Source organism: Euprymna scolopes, chromosome 5 (genome assembly GCF_053919585.1).
Source record: "Euprymna scolopes isolate OS-2025 chromosome 5, ASM5391958v1, whole genome shotgun sequence".
Classification (NCBI taxonomy): domain Eukaryota; kingdom Metazoa; phylum Mollusca; class Cephalopoda; order Sepiida; family Sepiolidae; genus Euprymna; species Euprymna scolopes.
The window spans coordinates 174,705,200-174,718,590 of NC_136486.1; positions in this window are offsets into that span (position 1 = coordinate 174,705,200).

A 13,391-nucleotide genomic window follows, 5' to 3' on the forward strand; every position below is an offset into this window, starting at 1 on the left:
CTCCTGTTTCCATTTCCCAGACAGTCTCTTGCTAGATGCCCTGTTTTGTTGCAAGAATAACAGCGCATGGTTGGTCTATCTCTCTGGTTGCTACCACTGCCACGCTGCATGCAATTCCTAGCCAGATGGTTCGGGCCCCTGCATCTGAAGCAGTTAATGCACTCCTGCTACCCCTGCCAGGTAACTCTCGCTTCTATTGTGTCCCTCAGTCCTCATTTACAATGAGCAATGTTTCTTATAAAGGGAGAAGAAAATAGCTGTACACTGGCCCGGCAGTTTTCCCTGAGCAGTCGCTTGAGATGTCCTTATTTTATCTTCCTACTTCTATCCTAAAGGGTGCTCAAAGTAAACGTTTTACTTGGGCTGATGTGACATGAACTTTGGATTAACCACTAAGGAGGCTGTCCTATCAGCAGATGCAAAGTACTGGGGCTGCTGTATTGCCATTTGGTGAATAGATTCTAGACCATGCAGTAGCTTCTGGTGGGACCTCTCAGTGTCATATTAGTGGGTAATGTTACGGCTTTTCCTCTATATAATTACAAAACTCATTCTTCCTTCTTTATTTTTCTCTATTCTGCTCTAATAACTCTGCCAACCTTTATCTCAATCCTCAAAAATGAAAAATCTTAAGAAACAAAACAAGATTAGACTCAGAACTCCAACTCCAAATATAGACTCCCACTACCACTACTCTTTCTCTAACATCAGGTGTGTATGTTTCAACCTTCCAGAGGTTGAAATCCAATTACAGGAGACTAAACCAGATTTATTGTTCCTGTGTGAAGCTGACACTGGATTGACTGTTTCCCGAGATGAGCTTGGAATTAAAGGATACTCCAACTTGACATCAAAATCTGACCCCCAAAATCGCCATGGACATGGCATATGTGACTAAATTAGAGATGGCTTTCCATGTGGTAGGGACATCTCTAGAGAAAATCCTAATTTGCCTTACATGTGCTTCAGAGTAGCACTTGCTCACAGTGTTCATATTTGCCTTTTATCACTCCCATAACAGTGGAGATATTATCACTGAGGAAATTGACCACATTCTATACATCCCTAACATTCACATTTGCGGAGACTTCAGTATTTACAATGTTGAATGGCTAGTCCACTAAAAGAAGACGGATGATGAGGGGAGGTATTTTCATGATTTCTCGATTGCCTATGACCTAACACAAATTGTTGATGAACCAACCTGTATGCCCGACTCCAACAGATAATTTGCAAGTCCCTTGACCTTTTTCTTACAACTTGCCCAAAAATGGCTCATTTTCTGTTCTGCCTCCATTGGGATTTTTTGATCACTCAGTTGTCTCAGTTAAGTTAAAAACAAAATGTAATAAACCCTCGGATGTACCTCTCCATCATACTGCCTATCGATACTCTATGGCTGATTGGGATAACTTCCAAACATTTACATCAGATATACCTCTGCACTCCATGTTCAAAAAGAATTTCCTCTATAGCATCAGACCCGACTAAATGGCTAATTGTCTGTATAGACCACTTCATATATTCCAAGAAATTCCAGCAAATAAACTTAATAAACTGCTGATAAACTTATTTCCTCTTCTAGTTATAATTTTTCCTTTTTTTTTTAACTTCCTAACACTCATTCGTTTAGGCATTCAAGCTTAATCCGTCTGCCCGGGCAACACAATAGAAAATTTTGAAGAATGAAAAATTTCTCAAATGATAAAATCTATATCTATCTGGTCAGTTAATAGGATTCTCTCTCTCTCTCTCCAGATTTCCATGTCTTCCATCAGCTGCCTCAGATCTTCAGGATCACAGTTAGTGTCATGTGCAATTTGCTGGATGTATGTGAATCTATACTCGTGCGCCCGTGCCATGGAGTCCACAGCAATACATTCATCACCAGCTCTTGCTTGCTCCTCTGGCAGTGACCGGAAAATCGTAGACAGCATTCCCTGACAGTAGCAGATATGGCAGGTAGGTTGCCATAAAGTTGCTGCTTTGTGGGATGGTTTTGCCAAGATATATTTACCACTGTTCACAGCATATGTGCGTTCGTGCCATCTAGTTTCCTTTCTAATTTTTTATGAGCGGCCAGGTTGTAACCCCATAAACAAGGACAGACTCCACCACTTCTCTGAAGAACTGCCTTTTCAGTTTGTCAGCTAGCCTTGAAGTTCAACTTATCCAATGTAGCCCATGCTTTTGAGATGCGAATTTTGATATATCCCTCCTGGAACCTATGTTGCTGCCCAAATAATAAAGTAAATGCACAAAAAGAAATAAATTTTAAAAATGTAATAAATATTTCATTTGAGTGTTAAATAGAAAAGTTCATATTAAAAAGTGCTTGCTTTTATTAATTACCTCCACCTGGGAAATGCCGGACAGATAAGAGAGAGAGAGAGAGAGAGAGAGAGAGAGAGAGAGAACTAACCGTATTCATCCATTGTTTCCTCGGTAGCAGTATATTGTTGAGTAAAGAGCTTAAAAAAAAAATTTTTTTTTTAAATGATATTCTTATATCAGGATACAGAAAACTTCCCCTTTAAAACCTATTGTTACATATTCGGGACACTACGTTAGTAGCGATTAAATTAACTTGTGTGAATTTTGACAAAGGTCACACAAAGTGCTTGATAACCCAGATCTGTAAAACAGAATCGATCCCCTGGTTAAATGAAAGACGGGTGTCATAAATGCGGTTTGTAATAAAACACTATGAACACGAGTTAGTTTATAAGAGAATAATGGTAATATTAGAAGGGATTTTCAATTATATTACGTTTATTTACAAACATGATGTGTCATACAAGATGGTAAGTGTTGATGTTCTTGATTTCTTTTAGAGTAGTATCTCTTCTTCAGGAGAGAAAATAAAAAGAAATGTATACAAGTGTTCAGCAAGGTTTTCCTTTTGTCTGTTTTACTTTTATTTTTATTTTTATTTAAAAAAAATTTTATTTTTATTTTTTTGTGTCCGTGGTGTTTCCTGCGAACCACATTGATATAGCCTTCAAACACAACTCCTTTCACACTATGCACAATGCTTCAAGCAAACTACAACATCCTTTTCAGGTGACATAAAATTAAGGCAGAGGTCAAACACCGTAGACAAAACAGAGTTGAACAATAACGCATGACGTCACGAGGGAGAGAGAAACCAAGGTTTTTAAAATCCATCTCTTTGTGGAAGCGATGCACACGAGTCGCCGTCAATAATATAGAAATAATCTGCTTGGAATGTAGAATAATCGAAGTGAAATGATACCTCGAATCTGCGTCTGTTTGTGTTACTCAGTTCAGTAAGTTAAAAATTAAAGAAATAAATAATTAGCTAAGACTAACAAGGAGACCCGACGCTGCCCGGAATTGAATGATGATCAACGAATGTATCACATTCCCATATTTTTATTGTCATTGAAATTGGTGAAATCACCCATTTTTCAGTCAAATCAATTGATTGCCTGCTCTAGTTGGGGACCCACCACGGTGCACCAAGAAGAAGCTTTATATGCTTCCACACAGTGACTTAATTTACAATACATCGTAGTCTACATTGCACTGTAGAGAACCTACTGTTGATTTTATAAAATTATTTTTATATATAATGGTTTGAATTAAACTTAAAATGCAAAAGTCAAGTATCATGGTTCATTTATATTCTAAACAGAAATATTCATTTCGAACGTGCCCTTATCCTATCAAAAAACCTACTGTTGATTTTATATGCCTGCCTTACTGCTTGTGCAGTTATGATGGCTTGAATTAAAGTTTAAAATGAAAAAGTCAAGTATCATGGTTCAATTTTGCTTTAAACAGAAACATTCATATCAGACATGCCCCTGTCATATCAAAGAACCTACTGCTGATTTTATATGTGAAGCCTTTCAGCTTGTGTGGTAATAAAGCTTTTCAAATGCAAATGTGATGTTAGGCTGTGTAAGGTGTTAACTTTAGTCAAAATCGCCTGTTCTTTCTTTCATCAGATTATTTCGATTATCAATTATCCATACTTTTCGAAGACATTCTGATGCAAAACATATCTAAGGACACTGCTAGGCACATAATTTTGTGTGAAATTTCATCAAAATCGGCCCAACTGTCTTCCAGTTCATAAAGAACAAAGTTTCTTTTATATTATTGTAAATAGATAACATTAGTCTCTCTCTCTCTTCTGGAAAACTCAGCAAACGTCTCCATGTGTGTCTTTCTTCATGAAAAAAGTTTTATACATTTTAGTTAAACAGATGAGACGATTAATGGTTATTAATGAAATGTGGTAAGGAGAAACAGTGTTGATGACAAGAATAAAAAGACCTCATATAAATACCCGCATGTATGCATTATCAGTTTAATTCATTTTAAGAGTTGTAATATTTTTCTATTTCGCTTATTTATACCTGTGGATATTTTTGTCACTCAAAAACATTTCTTCCTTGAGAATTGCCTTTTGCTTTCTGTATATTTTTTGTCAAAGAAATATCATGACATATGCAAGTTCTGGTTGGAGCTTTTTCAGCACTATAACTGGAATGCCGTCAGGGTCAGTTGCTTTACTGGAATCAAGGTTCTTGATTAGCTTAGCTACCTCACACACAGATATTTGTATGTTGCATAGTGTGTTGTCTGTTATAGGAAGAAATATGGGGAGTTGATGGCCTTTGTCGCTTAGGGTAGAATTAGCTGCAAAGTTCTTGGCAAATAGTTTGGCCTTGTCTGATGCTGACGAGATGATCTCTGGTCCATTGTTGATGGTTGGGATAGAATGTATGCTTCTGTTCAGGATCCTATTTGCTATTTGCCAAAACTGGTGGGATCCAAGCTGCTGCTCAGCTACTTTCGATTTAACGGACTGAGTATAATAATATAACAGGATATATAGCTCCCTTGCATTTTTTATTACTCTTTTACAGTGGTTGCTGGCAGTTCTGAAAGCAGCTTTAGTCTCAGTACATCTATTACGTTGGTAGCTATGAGAAAAGTGATTTCTGTGCGCAATGGCAGCAGCACATTCTGAGGAGAACCATGGCTGGCTGTTAGGTTTTTGTTGGAATTTTCTGGATGGTATTTTTTGGATGATATGAGTTTATGCCTACAATTAACCATTCTGTAAGGTCTGATACTATAGAGGACACATCCTTTTTAAACATGGAATGCAGAGGTAGATGAAATATAAATGTACGGAAGCTATCCCAGTCAGCCATAAAGTCAATACTTTATGGCTGACTGGGATAGCTTCCGTACATTCATATTTGATCCATATACAGTACGGTGGAGAGGTATGTCTGAAGACTTTACATTTAATTTTTATCATAATTGATACAATGGAGTGGTCGGAGGATCTCAGAGGAGATTGACACTGCAAAAGCATGTGGAGCTGATCTCATCCCGGCTGTGCTATTAAAAAAGTGCTCCACCAAAGTAGCTCCAGTCCTCTCCAAACTTTACAACAAATGCCTTAATGAATCTTGCTTTCCTGCCTGCTGGAAAACTGCTTCTGTGGTACCAGTTTGAAAGAATTCTGGCGAAAGAACTGATCCAGCAAATTACTGCCCCATTAGCCTCCTCCCACTTTTTGCCAAAATATTTGAGTCCATAATTAACCAAGCTCTAGTCCATCACCTTACAGATGCTGAACTTCTTACCGACCAACAATATGAATTTAGGCAAGCCCGTTCCACAGCAAACATTCTAACTGTAATCTCCGAGCGTATATACCATTCACTTGACAAAGCAGGGGAGGGTAGAGCGGTAGCTCTAGATATATCTAAGGCTTTTGACAGGGTATGGCACAAAGGTATTCTTAGGAAAATCAGATCGTACGGTATCACTGGAAAAATACTTAACATAATTAAATCCTTCTTAGATAAGACAAAAATCCAGGTTGTCCTCGATGGTCGTACATCTAAACAATATGATATAAATGCGGGAGTGCCTCAGGGGTCTATTCTTGGACCTCTATTATTCCTAATATTCATAAATGACCTCTCTGACAAAATTGTCTGTGAGATGGGTATATATGCAGATGACACCACACTCTATAACAGACACAACAGGAAAACAAATGAACACATATCTAAAGAAATGGCAGAAACACTAGAGGATGACCTCCAATCTGTAGTGGAATGGGGACATAAATGGATGGTCACATTCAATGCTGCCAAGACTAAACTTGTTTCCTTCAATCACTACAAGAAACCTTCTCTACCACCAATAGCAATGGCCAAAGACTCTTTATCTGAAAGCACATCTTTTAAACTCCTTGGCCTAACGTTCACAGGAAACATGAGTTGGAACAATTACATTGAGAGCATTGCCAGGACCGCTGCGTAAAAGGTAGGTTCTCTCTACCGTGCTAGAAAGCTACTGACCCCTAAAAGTATCCTGTACCTTTATAAGGCCACCATTCGCCCATATATGGAGTATTGTTGTCATATTTGGGCCGGTGCATCTGCTACTAGTCTATCACTCCTAGACAAGGTTCAAAAGAGAGTCGCTAACCTAATAGGTCCTGAACTATCATCCAAGCTTCAGCCTCTGTCCCATCGACGCAATGGAGCATCCCTCTGCCTGTTCTACAAGTAGGAGTTTCATTGTTATTATTGTTGTTATTGTATTTCTTTTCCGACCGGTCGTGGTTTTCATAGTCAAGAATTCAAGTTTCACATTCTAAGTTTCAAAGGTGATCGTCTCGCTTCTAGACGTTCGAATGTCCATGTCTGGACTCCAGACTCTCGTCTCTCGTCCTCGGACTCTCTCTCAGATTCTCCCTCAGTTTCTCTCTGCTTAACTCTAAAGTTTCTAACTATAGCGAGAACTTCCCATTTTCCATGACGTCATACACATGTTAAAATATGTGTCTTCTTTCACGTGTTCTGGAAATGCGTGTCCAAAACTTTTTCCTTTGTTTACAAAAGGAATTTTAACCTATATTCCCAGTAACCTATATTTCCAATATGTTAAAAACATGTTTATTAAATTATCTTGTAGTTGCATTCTTTCAATCGAATTTCATAACAGAATTGACAATGCACATTCTTTTCTTTAAACTATTTTATCTCTAAGCTTAACAATGGTTTGTTTTTTTACATTCCATTTGCTAATTCTCTCTCGTAATCTATTTCTAAACCTAAATTACGAGGTTCGAATTTCGTCTATTCTATTTCATTTTCATTTTAACTAAATCTCTCTATTTTTATACTTACATGAAAAGGGGGCAGCCCTTATCATGTAACACAAGTACTTTAATGGTGTATGTTCCAACGAACTGCAAGCACTTGTACCCCTTCTACGTAAATACCTCCGACAAGCCTGACAAGCAGTACAATCCCACCCTTTCACAGTAGAGATCCCTAGATGTAAGAGAGCCTTCTACTCCAGTAGTTTCTTCCCCAGAACCACTAGACTTTGGAACTCCCTGCCAGGTTCCTGCTTCCCCAACTGTACTGACATGCAGAAGTTCAAGTGTAACGTAAAACGACATCTTGTTGCCCAACTCCCCACCTAGTATCCCTGTAGCCTGTATCCCTAATAGTAGCCCCCTACATCAAAGTGGCAATGTGCCTTGTTTGGGGTGAAAATGTAATTAAAAAAAAAAAAGAACAGAACATGAACATAGCTCAGGGGAAGTTGTGAGGAAAAGGTCTAGAAGGCTTGCATACTGACCGGTAGTATCAGACACACAGGTGGGTTCATGAACAATCTGAGTGAGGTCACAGGCAATGGCAAAATCATGACAGAACCTCTCCTCGTCATCGGTCTTATTTGAATGGGTCAGCCATTCCACATTATGGACATTGAAGTCACCGCAAATGTGAATGTTAGCCGAAGGATGAGCAGACAGTATGTGGGCAATTTTCTCAGATATACTCTTAAAGATAGTAACCCCGCTGTTGTGGGGGTGATAGATGGCAAATATAAATGCAGTGGTGCAAGCTAGTGCAACCCGGAAGCACATATAAGGTAAATTAAGGTCTTCTTTGGAGATATTCCTACCACATGGAAAGCCATCTTTAATGTAGGCACACACTCCATGCCCATGGCGATCTTGGGGGTCGGATTTAGATGTTAAGTTAGAGTATCCTTTAATTATGAACTCACCTAGGAAAGTGGTCGGCTCTATGCCAGTTTCATTTAGAAAGAATACGTCCGGTTTCGTCTCCTGTAATTGTGTTTAAACCTCTGGAAGCTTGGAACGTAGACCCCTGATGTTGGAGAAGGAGACATGGTAGTAGGGGTCTATGTTGGAGGATGGGGTTCTAGGTTTATTCGTGTTTTTTTTTTTTTTGAGAAAGGTTGAGGATAAAAATCCTTAGCTGAGTTGAATGCAAGTGAACATCTGCTGAATGGACAGTTAACGTATCACCATCTTCATCATTGTCTTCATTGTAAAGATTTTCGTAAACAACTTGAATCCATTTTGTTTTGCTTCTTAGATTTTCTTTTTCCTTTTGTTGACTTTTTCTCAATTATTTCTGGACATGAATCGCCATTGTCTTGTATCCTTGACAAGACGTCTCTTGTTCTTCGATGAATGGTTTAATGTTTATATATTTTCACATGAAATATAACTAATAGGCTCGAAATGGTCAAGAAAGAATTCTATTTTTATCCATAAAAATATATTCAATGTAGAACCCTCTTTCTCTCAAGTCCATTTTTATCACTTTCTTCCATGTTTTACTTGGTATTCCTCTGTGAACTGGACCTGCTACCTCAACTGTGCTATACGTACTCACCCCAGAATTCTTATCTATTCTTCCAATGCAAAAATACCATTGAAGTCTCATATTTTTCACACATCTTCCTATAATGCTCAGATTTAGTTTTCCTCTGAGGTCATCAGAACTAAGCCTATATTTTTCTTTATAAACATTCAGTAAGTAAACCAAATGGTCACTTTTAGTTAAGTGCTCAGGAAATTTATCCCAAAAATACAGAGTATTCTTTTAGAGAAAAGATGGCACTTGTGCAGAATTTGAACCAGACATAACTAACCTTGGAACATGACATCATTCGCTCGGGTTTGACTGTAATCTGATGTAAGATGCTGATCAATGTGCAGCAAAGGAGCAGACGATCCTTGAGGAAAATATTGGGGAAAAAAAATCAGCAGGACTAGATGGGAATTTCTCAACAGTTATCTTTTCGAGTTTATGAGGAGACAGAAATTTGGTAATGATCATTTTGTTTCCATCTTAAACCATATATCAGAAAGCTAGCCATTTGGCGAAGTTTCTTCCACATCTGCCGTCTCTTCTCCCCCCACTTTGACATTGTTTGTTGCGACCATAGAAAAGTCTACCTAATCTGAAGGGAATTTCCTGCCTGTTTTAATTTAATTTTTAAAAATCGGTTGCCTAGCCTCCCTTCCCTACAAGGATAAAAAATGTTCAATTTACATTATTTACAACAAGGCCGATAGCCATTAGTCGCGTGCTCTCATGTAATGAATGAATGCGTGAATGTAGAATTGACATGAAATTCTTAAAGATAAACTAAAATGACCGAAAAATGGGCTGAAACGACTTAAATAAATAAAAAAGTAAATGACTTAGAATGACTTTAATGAACTTAAGGATGAATCGAATGACCTTAAGAATGACTTGAATGCTTAAAAAATAACTGGAATCCTTCAAAAACAACTTGAATGATCTGGAGAATGACTTGAACGGCTTTGAGACTGACTGGTTGTTAAGGTCATTTTACATTAAATTAATACAGAAAAGTGATCCCCCACTTTATATCACAAAGTTACAAATATAAGTACAGCATGTAGTAAGAACAGATACTACACTTTGATCTTGGCCAAAAGAGCTTAAAAACTAAGAACAGCATCTATTAACAACAGACCTTTGATCTTAACCAAAAAGGCCAAGCACAAAAGTGTTAGGGACAGACGGACCGACCGACTGACAGAGTGACTTGCACGCGACTAAAAACAAAGAAAAAATGCAAAAAAATAATTCTTGAAAAACACATCAAAAAGTGCTATTTTAAAAAAAAACAAAAAAACCTTTGTTAAAAAATATGAAAAACACAAAAAAATGTTTTTATTAGTTTTGTTCAGTTTTGTTTGACCAAAAAAATTGGTTGAAAAAAAAAATATAACTTGTTTATTTTTTTTCACTTAACTTTGTTACAAGAATAAAACAAAAATTGTTGTTTCTTTTATTTTCGTTATATTTTTTTCTGGTGATTTTACTATATTTAAACGTTGTCGTCAGTATTTTCCTTGAGTAGCGTTGGTACGCTTTGATAATCGGCGATGCTTGGCAAAAGTTGACGGTTGACATCATGTTCCGAGCAAAGCCGAGTGGCCAGTTAGTTACGTCTGGTTCAAATTCTGCACAAGTACTGAAAAAAATTTAATGTGTTTAAAATCTTTCATGCCTATTAGTGTAAGAAGTGATATAAAAATTATGTTCCATAGTTATAAATCCCATTATTTTGAAAGTTTAAATTAAGTTGCTCCCCATTCTTTTTTGTAGTAAAGTAGTTGAACCTAACGATTTCAACTTAATTAAGACATTTAATATGTTGGGGGAAAAAATGCTGGAAAATTGGTTAAAAAATGACACATTTTGTGACATTATGTACAAAAAAAAAAGAGAGAAAGAAAGAAAGACAAATAGAATTTGGATGAGTCATTTTTCTTCTTTTTTTTTCTTGTCATTAAATCTGACATTAAAAACCACGTCTCTCATTTAGAAAAGTTCTTCTGGCAAAAAAACAAAACAAAACAAAAAAAAACAATTCATTAACTTTGTGCAAAATGCGTACTTCAATTTGAAAGAATCATTTTTAAGCTCAGCATTTGGCACAAGGCCATTGTATAATAACAACGAAACCAGATCCTGTTGTGATTTAAGATTCACATTGTTAATGACTATATCCAAGTGGAAGTGAATACCGTAATGATAAAGTGAGCAATAGCAAATATATAGTTGTATACAGTTGAAATAGCACATAATTTCAAACACATACTTTTATAAAATAATCTAACCCTATAAAAAAAATTGATCCTAATTACTTTTGGCTAAAACTAATAAAAAGCTGAATCATGATAAACCAGGTGTTTTAACCCTTATAAAATTGGCAATTTTCATCTCAAAAACAAAGACATATTACAAACTGCCAATAAAAAAATCCCATAATGCACAGTGACTGTACAATCCAAATACATTTGTCATAAACCCCTAAAAGACTAAATTTATGATAACACATGCTACCCTGCTTGTTGAACAATGATTGCGAACCTCAACATTGTGTGCCATGGATTTCTTCTTGTTCATCTTCTATCCTAGCCGCGTCGTTGTTTCTAAAATTGGTGGCTGCCATGAGGGGTGCGCATAAGTTCACAAGTATAAAAAAATCAACATAAGTTCACAAGTATAAAAAAATCAAATAAAACAAAATGCAATAACACAAACTCAGACACATCCTGCAAATATCAGTTGCACAGTTTGTGTGTGTGTGTGTGTGTGTGTGTGTGTGTGTGTGTGTGTGTGTGTGTGTGTGTGTGTGTGTGTGACACTATCGACCCTTTACATACCAACTTTTTGTTAAGGTTGGGTTCATCAGTTGATGTCAGTTCAAACCTACGACTGTCCACAAACTGCTTCCAACTGTTGCAAACTGCCGCAAAACACACAGCCATTCCTAAAACTAACTTTTAAATATATTGACCTATGTCTGGCCTTTTGTCTGCCACACCTTGATTAATAATCTTATTCAGCTTCCTTTGTGTTCCTTGATGAACAACTTCCTCTATTGCTCTGTTGATAAACCTATTTCCTTTTTCTTTTGATATATTTTTCCTTGTTTTTTTGTACTTCCTAACACTGGAGAGGGGACGTTAATAATGTCACAAATTAAACAAAATCATTACAGTTTCAGAGATTAATATTTTACTATTAAACATATTTAAAATCAAGTGGGGACACATGAAATATTAATTTTCAAATGAAATATTTTATTTATTATTTTTGTCTCAAACAGAGATGTAAAGAGCCATATTCATTAAGGCACAAATATGTAAGAGGCATCCTAAGTGGGGAGCTTTGCAACAAATATTTATTCACATTACATTTAATTTCTGCATTCTGCAACCTTAGCCAACAAATTTCAGAGGTTTAAATAACCACATGGTTAGTATGACTAGACATCCTACCACTCACTCCTATCCACAATTGTACATATTCTGTATCCGGCATTGTTATAAGCAGAAATATTGAAAAATAACTCTAAAAAGAGTAGGGTTGTCTCCCCTGCCAGAAAAAAACGGACAAAATGGCAGGCTCACATTTATTTACAATATCTTTCTTTGATTGAGATTGTCGGACTGACTTCCTCATCTTGGTTGTTATTGTCACAACGTTTCGGCCGTTTTGCTCTCTGGCCTTTGTCAGATGTTTTGTATCGAACTGGGGAACCGTTTGCTTTTGAGTCTCGAACCCAATCCTTTATTATTATTACGGGGGGGGGGGTACCGTGTTCGGACTCCAGCTAGGCTTTGGGACATAATTGCTGATTCTCTGTTTTGAATGTTACTTTTTCACTGCCTTCGTTCAAGATTGAACTCAGCACCTTTGGGTAACTGTAAACTTTGATACACCGTCTAGGACAACTCGGCCATATTCACTAGGACAATTCTTAGTTGGTTTTTGTTAATGTTAAACCTATGTTGTTATTCAAGGTTTTCTCTCTCTATCAGAGGTGTCCAAATTGCATTCAGCTCTATGCTTGGTTTGCTCAGTAGGTTGTTATGTCCGAGCATGTGAGCTGTTTCTTTAAGTTTTCTCACTTTCCAGTGGGTCTCTCTGTTTATTATTTTTACTTGATCCCATAGGGGGCGATGGTCCCCCCTCTCCATCCAGACATGGTTGGCTATACCCGATTTTTCCGTCTCCCCTTTAGTTACCAGTTCGATACAAAACACCTGAGGAAGGCCGGAGGGCAAAACGGCCAAAACGTTGTGACAATAACAACCAAGATGAGGAAGTCAGTCCGACAATCTCAATCAATGAAAACACCTCATCTCAAAAATACAGACAATTAATATCGTTCTTGTAAAGTTATTTTTTTTTCTATTGCTAATAAATAGTTTCTTGCCTGTACAAATATTCTTATATGCTAATTCTCATAACCAGCAGCAATTCTTATGAACGAAACAAAATCGTTTTTGCTTTGAAAGGCGTTTAAAACATCACTTTCTGTAGGTTTGACGTTTTTTATCACACTCTTTAGATTTGTTCTCATGTCGCTTGATTTCAGGAATTTACTTTCAATTTTTGAGCTTTGCTAGTTTTCTGAATCTAACTAAACTGTTGCAGCTCATATAAAATATTATTAGATAGGTTTCGATGTGTCGAGTGATGTATGTTAAAGACAACCATTGTAAT